This window comes from Microcaecilia unicolor, chromosome 2 (genome assembly GCF_901765095.1).
Source record: "Microcaecilia unicolor chromosome 2, aMicUni1.1, whole genome shotgun sequence".
Taxonomy (NCBI): Eukaryota; Metazoa; Chordata; class Amphibia; order Gymnophiona; family Siphonopidae; genus Microcaecilia; species Microcaecilia unicolor.
The window spans coordinates 319274-332477 of record NC_044032.1 but is presented as its reverse complement, the minus strand read 5'-3'; the positions used below and the strand labels follow the sequence as shown (position 1 = coordinate 332477).

Genomic DNA, 13204 nt, shown 5'->3' with positions numbered 1-13204 from the left:
TTAATTGGCAACAGAAGACAGTATCTGGATAGCAGCTTACTGTTTCACTGGGAGACCTAGAAAACTTAGACATTTTTTGTTTCTGTATGGATAGTACCACAAAAAAAGTATATATAGTACCAGGCTATCACTATTTCACAAGCCCAAATCTGTGCGGTTTGTGCAGGAGGTAACTGAAAGATCTCCGCGTAGTGTAGACCCAAGGGTACTGGGATGCCCTAGGTCAGCTTCCTAAACTGAAGGTCAGGACCCCAAATGGGGCCACAAAACCCATGTTTGGGGTCACAGCCTGGGTGGGCTCTCCATAGGTGTATCATTATTTTATAACTCTGGGGAGGTCACACAATTTTATTTGGCTGCAATCATGGGGTTACTGCCAAGAAATGATTGATAAGCACTAGATAATCCTTTAGCCATACTGCACCCTCCCAATTGTTTTAGCATTTCCCTTCCACCTCTACCTTCCCATAGGTAGCCAGCATCTCCCTTCCCCCCATCTGTGTCTTGCACCTCCACTTTCCCCCTAACAATAACCCCTTGGCCAGCTTCTATATATACTTGGAGGGGCATTTTCAAAAGAAATGTCTAAGTTGGAATTTGGACGTCTTTGTAAAACATCCGAATTTGGAGGCAGGGAAAAGGTCCATCTTTGTGTTCGAAAATACCATGGATGTCCTTGGATTTGGACGTCTTTGATTTTCAGCAGTTTTAGAAAACTAAATCACCCATATTCAAGCCATTTGCACGTGGGAGGAGCCAGCATTTTTAGTAGACTGACCACTGGAAGGATTAAGGTATGATCCCTCATCAATCTCCCAGAGGATACTGTCCCTCTCCCTCAACCCTGAAAGTGACACCGGAAAGGGAAACTAGACTAGCTGACAATATCAGGTATTGTGGGCATTCTGGACACAACAGGTTTGAAGGGTAGGCTAGTGGTCAGTGCAGTGGACTCTGCTAAAGAATAGGACTCAAGTTCAAATCCCACTTTAACTCTCTCTTTTTTAAAACCTTTAAATTCTGAGGCCTCCAGAACCAGAGATATACTTACTGGTACCTAAATATTAGATGGTAATGCATATTCAGGTACAGTAGTTAGGTTCCTGTCTCTGGAGGGCTCATCGTTAAAATAATAGAGTTACAGTGGAAATGAACCTGGGTCCCTGGATGATGACTAGGTTGTCCCTCTGCTCTGCATGGACATCTGTGTGGTCATTGTTGTACAAATGCTGCCAGACAGGCATCCTTGTCCCTTGTTTTTTTGGCCCTCATAATTTGGACATTTTATTTTGGAAAATGGCTGTTTATCTAGGAGGTTCTCACATATTTTTGAACAGGAAACCCTAACATTTTTTCAGTTTTTTTTTTTTTTTTTAGATGTTAGGAGCGGGACGTCCCACTTCCTACTTGGATATTTTTTCAAAAATGCCCCTCCACATCTTCACCCCTAAGAGAGAAGCTCCATTGGCTCCCAGTTAAGGAACGCTCTGTGTTCAAAGTTTGCACTCTGGTTCATAAAATCATTCATGGAAATGCTCCAGCTTACATCAGACCTCATTGATTTACCTCCCAGGAACGCCAAAAGATCAGCACGCACATTCTTGGGACTTCACTACCCCAGCTGCAAAGGTCTAAAGTATAAACTAGAACACGCGTCCTGTTTTTCTTACATTGGCATGCAACTGTGGAATGCATTACCACTGGATCTGAAAAATATTCATGACCTCATCAACTTTCGAAAATCTTTAAAGACTTTCCTTTATAACAAGACTTACCATAATAATCAATAATAGGAATTCCAACACATCACCAATTACTTGATAATCTGTCTGCCTTCTGATTTATTGAATTGAATATATCCATTATGTTTCACTTGCTCTTTATGTAACCAATTGTTTATCTAATCTTGATTGGCGCATGTTATGATATATTATTGTAAGCCACATTGAGTCTGCAAATAGGTGGAAAAATGTGGGCTACAAATGCAACAAATAAATAAATAAATCATGAAAAGTAGGAGAAGTTTACCACATACTTGGGGAAGAACACGTAAAAAATGATGGGGTCCTATTACTAAGGTGAACCAAAAAATGGCCTGCGTTGGTATAGGCGCATGTTTTGGATGCACGCAGATTTATTTTTCAGTGCACCTGTAAAAAATGCCTTTTTAAAACTTTTGGCAGAAAATGGACGTGCGGCGAAATGAAAATTGGCGTGAATCCATTTTGGGTCCGAGATCTTACCGCCACCCATTCACTTAGCAGTAAGATCTTACGTGTTAACCGGGTGTTAATGGTCATCGTGTGTAGAAAGATTCTGACTGCCAGGTTAGCGCCGTATGCGGGAAAATAAAAATTGTTTTCTGGTGTGTGTAGTGGACGCACATATAAAATGAAATTACCACCCTGGCCACGCAGTAGCCAGGCGGTAATTCCAAATTGATACACATTGGGGGTGTGTAGGTACCTACGCATCTTAGTAAAAGGGGCCCTGGGTTGGTCAGGCTCTAAGGTGATGACTAGGACCACTTCACAGCTCCAGAGGCTGAAGAAACCACAAACCATTAACAGGTAAAGATCTCCTGGGAACCATCACACATCCATCCAGGATCAAGAATTAAGCGCTTGAAGTGGTTAAACAAAATGGCGAATTCTTGAGTGATCTTGAACTGTAAATGACCCAACTTAATCTTATTAGCCTACACTCCAAATCTGTCCTGACACTGATAACGACCTCATCATTGGTTATACCTACCCCACTTCCCCATTCTCCCTTTACTCATTCCAAATTTTTCTTCTCCATCTCTCCTTTACCATATCCCTCCTTACCCCATTTCCCCCAACCTATCCTATCCTATCCTGTTTACCTTCCCTTATCCTAATCATACATTATTAAGCTTCACCATTACTATGTTTTATTACAGTTTGAAATTTTTCTCTCCTTATAAGACTTTGTATTTCAAATTACTATGTAAGCCGCATTGAAGCTGCAATGTGTGGGAAAGCGCAGGATACAAATGTAAGAAATAAATAAATAAATAAATGTCTGGTGCTTCAAGCTTTTCCTCCAAAATGATAACAGAGTTTATCATTGCAATTTTTGGTGAACTTACCTTGACTTTGTACCATCGTACCACGTCCATGTGTTACCAACGTAGTTTAAACCAATCCAGTATTGATCTTTGGTTGAGCTACACATCAAACCCTTGAAATAAGAAAACAATTCAATGAATCTTTGAGCCTGGCATTTAAAAAAAAAAAAAAGCCAAGCTCCTGAATTGTATGCTCCTATACTTGCACACTATTTTCAGCTAAGTTTTGGTTCATCTTAGTTTATGGACCCAATAATATTTAAAGCTTTTTATATCCGAATACTGCTGCTGCTGAAAATCTGGGGAGACTGCACTGGCACAATCCACCAAATTCTACGTAAGTTGCTCAAAGTTGGAAGTGCAAATTTGGATGCAGATCATAGACCCACACGTAAGCTAATTACCTAATTAGGTGCTATCAATAATTGCCATTAACAAGCACTTAATTAGAAGTAATTAGGAGATACACAAGGATCTGCTCTACACCCTGTTCTGTAACATGTGTTCCTAAATTTCACAGTGAGCAACTCCAAAGGGTTACATCATTGATCCATAAATATTGGACTGTTTACAGATTCATCCGTTATTGCAGGAGAGACCATTAATTGCCTATCGTAGGGGTAAAACTATTGGGGAAATGCTGTCTTGTAAACGTATAAAATATCTACATAATCAGGAGGATTTGATTGGCCATGGCCAATGTGGGCAAATCAGCGAGACTTGTGAAGTATAGCCTTAACAGCTCCCATTGTAAATCATTGGCTGATCAAGCAACATGATTGGCTAGATATTAAGTGGAGAGTCATTGATCAGATCCAATTGGGGAGAGAAGGGGGCAATATTCACAGCCTCCTTAGCTACAAAGAGCAATGGTGGATCTATACACTAGGAACCATGACCCCTGGAGGTTTAAATCTGGAAATTGATTGGGTGGGGTTTGATGTTACTGACGTTCTGAGCCTCTAATGGCTTGCGTTGGTGTAGGCGCATGTTTTGGACACACCTACACCAATGCAAGAGCAATGGTGGATCTATACACTAGGAACCATGACCCCTGGAGGTTTAAATCTGGAAATTGATTGGGTAGCAGCAATGTAAGGAAACGTAATGACATTAGAGGATGGGGTTTGATGTTACTGACTTTTCTCTAATGGCCTGCGTTGGTGTAGGCGTGTGTTTTGGACGTGCCTACACCAACACAAGAGCAATGGTGGATCTATACACTAGGAACCATGACCCCTGGAGGTTTAAATCTGGAAATTGATTTGGTAATGACATTAGAGGGTGGGGTTTGATGTTACTGACGTTCTGAGCCGTGTACTTCTATTTAAATGAGACACTGTGCATGGATGGAATAAGCACAAAAGATGGCAGACACCGATGCAATGTGGAGTAAAACTGTTCTGTGTTTAAGGTATGTGATATATCTTTTGTTACTGTCTTCTGACCACTGAGAGTTATAATGTAGATCGATTGAATGTTTTATTCTTTAGCTTAATTTTCGGACCATAACCCTGAGGCAGCGAATTGCGAAACATGCCACATGTAGGTGGAGGCATCCGTGTATTGCACTTTATGTAAACTTGATTGGAAGATATGTAAGTGATAAAAATTGAAGCTGTAAAGCGTGTTTTAAGAATTCTTATGAAAGAGGAAAAATATTTTCTATGAATAAAATTTCAAGTGATGTTATAAATAGACTGAAATAAGTACAGCTGGGTGGTTGATGGTTTATTTATAACAAATAAGGCATAAAAAGGTGCCCTAAATGACCACATGACCACTGGAAGGAATCAGGGATGACCTCCCCTTACTCTCCCAGTGGTCACTAACCCACTCACACCTCCCCCCCTCCAAAAAATGTGATTAAAAACATTACTTGTCGGCATCTATGCCACCCCTCAGATGTTATACTCTGGTCCATCAGAGTAGCATACAGGTCCCTGGAGTAATTTAGTGATGGGTGCAGTGCACAGCAGACAGGTGAATCCAGGCCCATACCTCCCCCTATCTGTTACACTTGTGGAGGAAACTGTGAGCCCTCCAAAACTCACCAGAAACCCACTGTATCCACATGTAGGTGCCCCCTTCACCCGTAAGAGATATGGTAGTGGTGTACAGTTGGGAGTATTGGGTGGCTCAAAAGACAAGATAAGGGAGCAATGGTGAGATGTGTACCTGGGAAGACTTTATGAAGTCCACTGCAGTGCCCCGCTAGAGTGCCCTATTGCTTTCCTGGGATGTCTGGGGGACCAATCTACTAAAAAATACTGGCTCCTCCTATAGCCCAATGGATCGATTTTGTGCATTTTGTACTTTTTTTTCCGAAAATGGACTAAAAAACAAAACGTCTAAAGCACAAAACCTTGTTAGAAACAGTATTTTCAAAAAAACCATTTTTTCTGTATGAAAATGATCTTCTTCCCTATTCAGACTATGGACATTTTTTTGCAAAATGTCCATAGTCGGACAGACGTCATCTTGAAAATGCCCCTCCATGACTCACTCTGTACTCTTATGTTTGCTTTTGAGCACTCCAGATATGACTATTGCAATATTGTCTATGCTGGTATTTCCAAATCAAATTTTAAAAGACTTCAAACCTTGCAGAATACAGCAGTGCGAGTTTCTGCAAGGCAGATCGTTTTGACCATGTTTCACCTCTTCTATGCTGCTTACATTGGTTCCTCATTGAGTAATGTTAAATTCAAGATTCCTACTTCGGCATTTTAACGTATTATACTCCAGTACGCCAGCCTATTTGTCATCTTTGATAATATCATACACTCCCGTACGCACCCTGCAATCTCTTAAACAGGTTGGTCATTCCCAGTCTCACTAGGGTCAGGTGAGAGTTTACAAGGATGCGTCTTTCTTTTTTCTTGCAACTACATTATGGAACTCCCTTCCACAAAATCTCTGGCAGGACACTCCTTATCTTTCCTTTTGCGAAGCACCTTTTTGAACTTGCTTTTGGGACTTGATGGTAGTCTGTTCCTGTGGTGGGAGATTGCCTTTAGGTTTGGATTATTTAGCTTTTATGCTTTTGTAGAACTGGTATGAAAGGTTTTAGACCACTGCACTATGGGGGTATATGTTTTGTGTGCTTGTCCTTTCCTAATTTATCAATGGCGTTCTTTTTCTATTTCTTGCATTTGAGTAAATGTAAACTGCCTCGATTTGCTTGTGAGGTAGGTGATATATGAAATGAATAAATGATAAGATAAATGATAAATCTTGCTTAACAGCAAAAGGATCCTGACAACCTCTGAATGGGATGGGGAGAAGGAATCATGTTAATGTGAATTGTCAGTTACAAAAGGTTGATGAAAGGAAGAGCTATTTCCCCAAGGTCTCACCAAGTGATACCAGAGCAGGGATTGGAACTCCTGAGTTCTGATTCTCACACATAACTGTATATCTCCTTCTGCATAGAACATATCACATGTAGTGTCTATAGTGAGAAACATTAAATAGATTCACTTTTACCAGATCTGTTGAGTTCTTGACCACAGCCAGGTGAGAGTCTCTGGAAACACAGTCCAGCATGCTGGAGCTCCAGTCTTTTTTCTCCTCAGATACAAAGTAACACTTTCCTTTCCAGGGTCTCCATTCCTCTGGACAGAACTCGTACTCCTGACCTGTGTGTACGACAGAGCATGAACTGACTCAAGTTACACTAATGAGATTGAGATCACCAGAGTGAGGGGCTTCTGTTCCTACAGGTAGAATCTCTTGAGTCCAGATGGGAATCTCAAGCTGATCAAGTGGTAAATTCTTAACCACACAATTGAGTTGGCGCCTTGGAATTCTTACCCCCAAAGAGCCGATAGGGGTTGATATTCAAAGGTTCTTATGTGGGTTAGGAGCAACTCCAGCCCCACTACCTTATCTGGATATTCAGTGGCAGCCACTTACCAGATACTGCTGTTGAATATCCAGACTTATTTATTTAGGGGCAGTTTTACAAAGACCTGCTGAAAAATGGCCTATGCTAGTGTAGACGCGTGTTTTGGGCACACGCAGAATCATTTTTCAGCGCACCTGTAAGGAAACACCTTTTTTTTTTATTTTTTAAATGGATATGTGGCAAAATGAAAATTGCTGCGCGTCCATTTGGGGTCTGACAACTTACTGCCACCCATTGACCTATTGGTAAAGTCTCATGCGGTAACGAGGCAGTAATGGCCTACGAATGTCAAATGTCACTTGGCGTGCGCCTAATACACGACTCCAAAAATAAAAATTATATTTTGGACACACGTATGGAATGCATGCTAAAAATGAAATTACCTCAACAGCCACACAGTAGCCGGGTGGTAACTCCATTTTGGCGCATGTTGGGTGCGTGTAGACGCTTACACAGCTTAGTAAAAGGGCCCTTTGTTTAAAAGATATTCTGACTGCTCTGGGTTCTATATTGGGAGGAAGATATATTTGGATTTTGCTCACACATTTTTCAGTGGCAGCTAAAGGTGAGTTATATTCAGGTACACTGGGTATTTTTTCTGTCCCTGTAGGGCTCATGATCAAAGTTGGTACCTGAGGTAATCACAAAGAGCAACAGTGAGATTTGAACCAGGCATGTTAGGATGTCAAGACTGGTGCTCTAACCACTAGGCTACTCCTCCACCCCATGTGAAATAATGACCTGGGACTAACTTGGATGATGAAACAAAAAAGAAAAAAAAATAACTGAGACCAACTCTGGGAACATTTGACTTTGTTGGTGGATGGAAGGTTCCAGACATGGAATTAAGGAAGATAAAATTCTTTTTGCCCACATAAATAGCTCTGGAAATTGTCCCGATTAGATAAAAATACATTTACCTCTGTTGATCTCCCCTGTCTGTAGCTTCTCCAGCTTGTCTGGTAAATTCAGTCCTGTTTGGTTTGATGGTTTATTCAGACACTTGTGATCTGTTGAAGAGAAAGGAAAACAAAAACTTACTATTATATCACATAAAATAAAGCCTGGCATTCAAAGAGACAGATACAAATCAAACAGACATCTAACTTCACGCTAAAAATATCTTTAGCATGCTATTTTTTTTGTCTGCATGATAACATTGTGTGTATTTAACATGTGAATCACTAACACAATGATTTGTAAAAGGATGATTTGTGGAGCGGCCATAAGAACTCTACAAACTAATGAAGCATTATCATCAAACCCGCAGACAAAGGAGGCGCAGTGGTAATTATGGACATACAAAAATACATTGAAGAGGGGCACAGACAGCTCTCAGACAATAAATACTACAGGAAACTAACTGAGGACCCCACACAGGATTACACAAAACAGCTAAAAGACCTTAGCAAAACATTTCCTACACAAGCGCAGCCTCATCTGAAGAAACTCATACCAAACCAGCCTGCTGTGGGCACATTCTACATGCTACCCAAAATCCACAAACCTGGAAACCCTGGCAGACCAATCATATCAGGTATTGGCACACTCACGGAAGAAATATCTGGATTCATAGAGGGAATTCTGAAACCTCTCGTACACAAAATTAACAGCTTCATACAAGACACCACAGACTTTCTGAATAAATTGAAAAATATCAAGCAATTACCACCAAACACCCTTCTGGTCACGATGGATGTAGAATCACTATACAGCAATATTCCACATGCGGATGGCATAGCTGCATGTGGAAGACTCCTAAAAAAAATCCACACTGGACCATCAATATTCACCAGAAACTATTACAAAATTAATCAAATTTATTTTAACTCACAACTACTTCCGCTTTAACAATGATATCTATCTACAAATAATGGGCACTGCGATGGGCACCAGGACAGCACCCCAATATGCCAACCTTTTTATGGCTGAGCTGGAAGAGACATTTCTGAACACATACCAGACCAAACCTCTGAAATACTACCGATACATCGATGACATTTTTATGATTTGGACGGGGAAGAAACTCTGAAACAATTTTACTATTCCTTCAATACATACCATCCTACAACAACTGCAAAAGTCTAAAATACAAGTCAACGCATGCGTCAACTTTTTCCTACCTGAGCACAAAATTCTGGAACGCGCTGCCGCGCAACCTAAAGACGCTCTACGAACTAACTAACTTCCACAAACTACTGAAGACCCATCTCTTCAACAAGGCATACCCCAAAGACCAACAAACATGAACTCCCAACACAACAATCCAGAAATGCCTTACAATACTAGCTTGTTAATCTACCAGTTTGTCTCATCATTATCATGTTCGCGTGTTAAACTACTATTATGTTTTATCATTATCATGTTACCCAAGATCCTTTTATAATACTAATTGTATATCTTCTTATATGCTTCCACTATTCACGATGTATTGTAAGCCACATTGAGCCTGCAAAGAGGTGGGAAAATGTGGGATACAAATGCAATAAATAAATAAATAAATAAATAAATAAATAAAATTGACTACTCCCCAGAAAAAGTAAATTTTGGACACCACAGTCTCAATCAGTGATGGCTGTATACAAACATCTATATACAAGAAACCCACAGACAGATGCAGCTACCTCCACAACTCCAGCTTCCATTCTTCACATACAAAAAGATCCATTATTTACAGCCAAGCCACAAGATACCACCATATCTGCTCGGACCCAGGGGATAGAGACAGACACCTTGAAACCCTGACTGCATCCTTCAAACAGAAAGGCTACAATCCCAAAATAATCTCCAAGAATATTGCCTCCTCCCTCAAAACACCCAGGGAAAATCTGCTGCAGTACAAGGAAAAAAAAAGCCACAGACAGAATCCCCCTTGTAGTGACATACAATCCAGAGCTGGAAAAACTGAGGAAAATCATAAGAGATCTACACCCTATACTCCAGGAGGATGAATTACTGAAAGAGATATTCCCATCCCCACCATTGCTGGCCTTCCGACAGCCACCCAACTTAAAACATAAGCTAATCAGAAGTATACTCCCAACACAGACTGAAAAGGAAAAGAAGGGCACATTTCCTTGTAATATATCCAGCTGCAAGCTATGCCAAAACATTTCACAGGACTCCACAGTCATTCACAAAGGAAAAATATTCAACATAAAGGAATCTTTCACATGCTCATCTTCCAATGTGGTATATATCATTCAGTATAAAAAATATAATGAAGGATGCTATATTGGAGAAACAGGTCAGATGCTTAAGACAAGATTTAATCTGCACAGACATCACATGAAGATAGCCGGTGCCAGTCAGGTTCCCACCCCGATGGGCCAGCACTTTACATGACCAGGACACTGCACCAGTGATTTCATAGTAAGAATCCGGAAAGGTAACTTTAAAACAATACAGGAATGTAAGACCTTTGAAGTCAGAATGGTTGAATATTTTGACACCCAACAGACAGGACTTAACAAGGATCTGGGTTTTCTAGCCCATTATAAACCATAAAGTTGTATTTCTCTGTTTATCACCCTCCACCACCTACCCACACCCATCCTGTTAGACTAATAATGAAATGCTTTGATGTCCCCATGCATACCTCCTACCCACCCCCACCCTCCCACCCTGATAGACTGTCAAAGAAATGCTTGGATGTTTCATTTATATATACTATCAGCTACCACATTTACTTATTTCCGATCTGATGAAGAAGGGCAACCTTCGAAAGCTAATCAAGAAATGTATTAAGTTATGTCCAATAAAAAAGGTATCATCTTATTTTCCATGTTTTATTTTGTTTGATTTCTATTGATAACCTAGAAGGATCTAAAAAGTGGTCACAGTTGTTAGTTTGCATTGTAAAATATTAGCCTGAATGCTAGTGAAAAAATAACAATTGAGCATTAACAGAGCTATTGACCATCAAATTCTACATAAAGGAAGTGACTGTCTGCACTTCCTGTCAGTACTGTGTGGAGAAAGAGGTGAACAACTGAACTCGAGACATAAAGGACCAGATAGAGGGGAAAGAGGTAACTATTAAAGAGTTTGATCTGCTCTATCTCGAGCTGACACTTGTCTCTACTCTTTCTCTTTCTCTTTCTATTTATTTTCAGGAATATGGAAGGGTTCATGGATGTAGGTTGTGGCCGTGGTGTGAAGCAGACCCGCACAAGCAAGACAGTTATGAAAGCTAAGTAACTTTACCAATTAAATTTATGTCGATAGACAAGCTATAGAAAACAGGTTTTTTTGCCAATGATGATGAAGTCCAGTCCCCGAAACCACGTTTAGGCTGGGGGCTTCTCGAGGCCTTTTTCCTCAGGAAGCAGGCGCTGCTGTTGTTTATTATCTCTTTAATTTCTATATTTAGAGTTCATGGATGTGCCAGTAACATGACTGCTGAGACTAGACTCCACCAAAAGTACAACATAGGACAAAAAGAAAGAGAAATACATTATGTTATGGGTTAGATGTGATAATAATGCAGGAGAATGGTGTATTATATTTATAGAGAACCCCTACCAGAATAATGTTATGGGTTAGATGCGGTTAGAACATGGGAGAATGGAGATACAGAGACCTTCTCCCAGGAATATGTTATGGGCTAGATGTGATTGTAACATAAGAATTGTGTATTATACTTACAAGAATTGTGTATTATACACCTCTTCATTGCTGCATTCGGCACCTAACTCTTACCGTTCAGTAACTCCAAACTGCCCCAATTTGACCGTTCACTTGTCTACTAGATTGTAAGCTCTTTTGAGCAGGGACTGTCCCTTTATGTAAATTGTACAGCGCTGCGTAACCCTAGTAGCGCTTTAGAAATGTTAAGTAGTAGTACTTACAAAAAGACCCCAGGGTTACAGCCATAATAAGAAAAAGAAGACACAGGATCAGTAGAAAAAGTGAGATGTAGAACCAGTGATGAGATTCACATCGCTGGAGCAAAGCTAGGAGAAAGAATGGAGAATTATTCGTAAGTAATCAGATTTAAAGAGATATTTTGCATAGATGACTAGATAGGAAAAGAAACGACCAATTCTAAACATTCACAAAGTGGAGCCTTTTGTAAAACACCACTAAGTCCACAGAAAAAAAGAGGTCTGTTATGTTTCCTACCAGGCAGAAGGAATCATTTTACAAAATAAGTAAATAAATAAATAAATAAATAATCTGACATCACTCAGAACTTTGAATGTGTACGACCTGAAACTTAAACATCTAAGTATTGATTTTATAACCTAGGCTACATCCCCAGACATTTCTATCCCTTCTGTCTCAATGTATCACACACTGCAGGGAATAAAGTGCATCCCCAGGCTTTTCTATCTAGAATAAAGTCTATCCCTGGTCATTTCTATCCTTCTATCTCACTTTATGACAGATTGAGGGAATAAAGTCCATCCCCAGACATTTCTATGCCTTCTATCCTATTGTGTTACCCTCTGTAGGAAATAAAGATTATTCACTGGTATTTTTGTCTTATCTATCTGATGGTGTTATACAGTAGCAATGATTGTCACCTGAGTTAGCTGCATATGTAAAATGTCTCAAATTAATCTCAAGAAATGTAAAGCTCTATCCTTTTCATTTAGACAACACATATCAATTACCATTGTTTTACCCAATTTGTTTGCTTCAAATTGGCCCAAAACATCATTTAATTGATATTTCTATGCAACAAATTGTTTCTATTGCAGTTGAATGGTAAATATTACCTTTCTGTCTTGTTGTAGTCATTGCAGATTCAGGGTTCACGTTCTCCTTTGATACTTCATGCAGTCTTATAACATCGTTGGTGACCTTCTCATTCCTTTGTAACACCGAAGAACCTTCCAAATAATTAAACACATTTAAAAGCCATGAGCTGTGTACGGAGGTGAGAAATTCATCAGTCCTGTTATTTTCCAGCCAACATCTGAGGGACTTTACCTTTGGAATGAGATTGGGAAGATTTGGGTCTTTTTCCCTTTCCAAACCTTAGATCAGAATAAGTGACTGTCTCAGCCATTGCAAATTCCTGTCTCTCTGGGTGATGATCTCTCTGGGGGAGATGAAGATACAGCCTGAGTGCACAGGAAATCTGTTACTTATGTAGGAGGAAACAGGGGCCGAGAACACCAAAGACCAGTTGACTTGTACAGCGTCATCACTAGTTCCTGAGTAGGGTAACCAGCAAAACACAGTCTGCGATGCCT

General features: G+C 40.1%; 1 long non-coding RNA gene across 1 annotated transcript; it reads right to left on the bottom strand.

Annotated features, from left to right (window-relative positions):
* Positions 1-6659: 6659 nt before the first annotated feature.
* Positions 6660-11950, bottom strand: LOC115462746. The gene is made up of 3 exons (XR_003940948.1): positions 11852-11950; positions 7922-8011; positions 6660-6732 (listed from the first exon to the last, which is right to left on the bottom strand). It is a non-coding gene; the product is annotated as an uncharacterized LOC115462746 (long non-coding RNA).
* Between the last annotated feature and the right edge of the window lie 1254 nt (positions 11951-13204).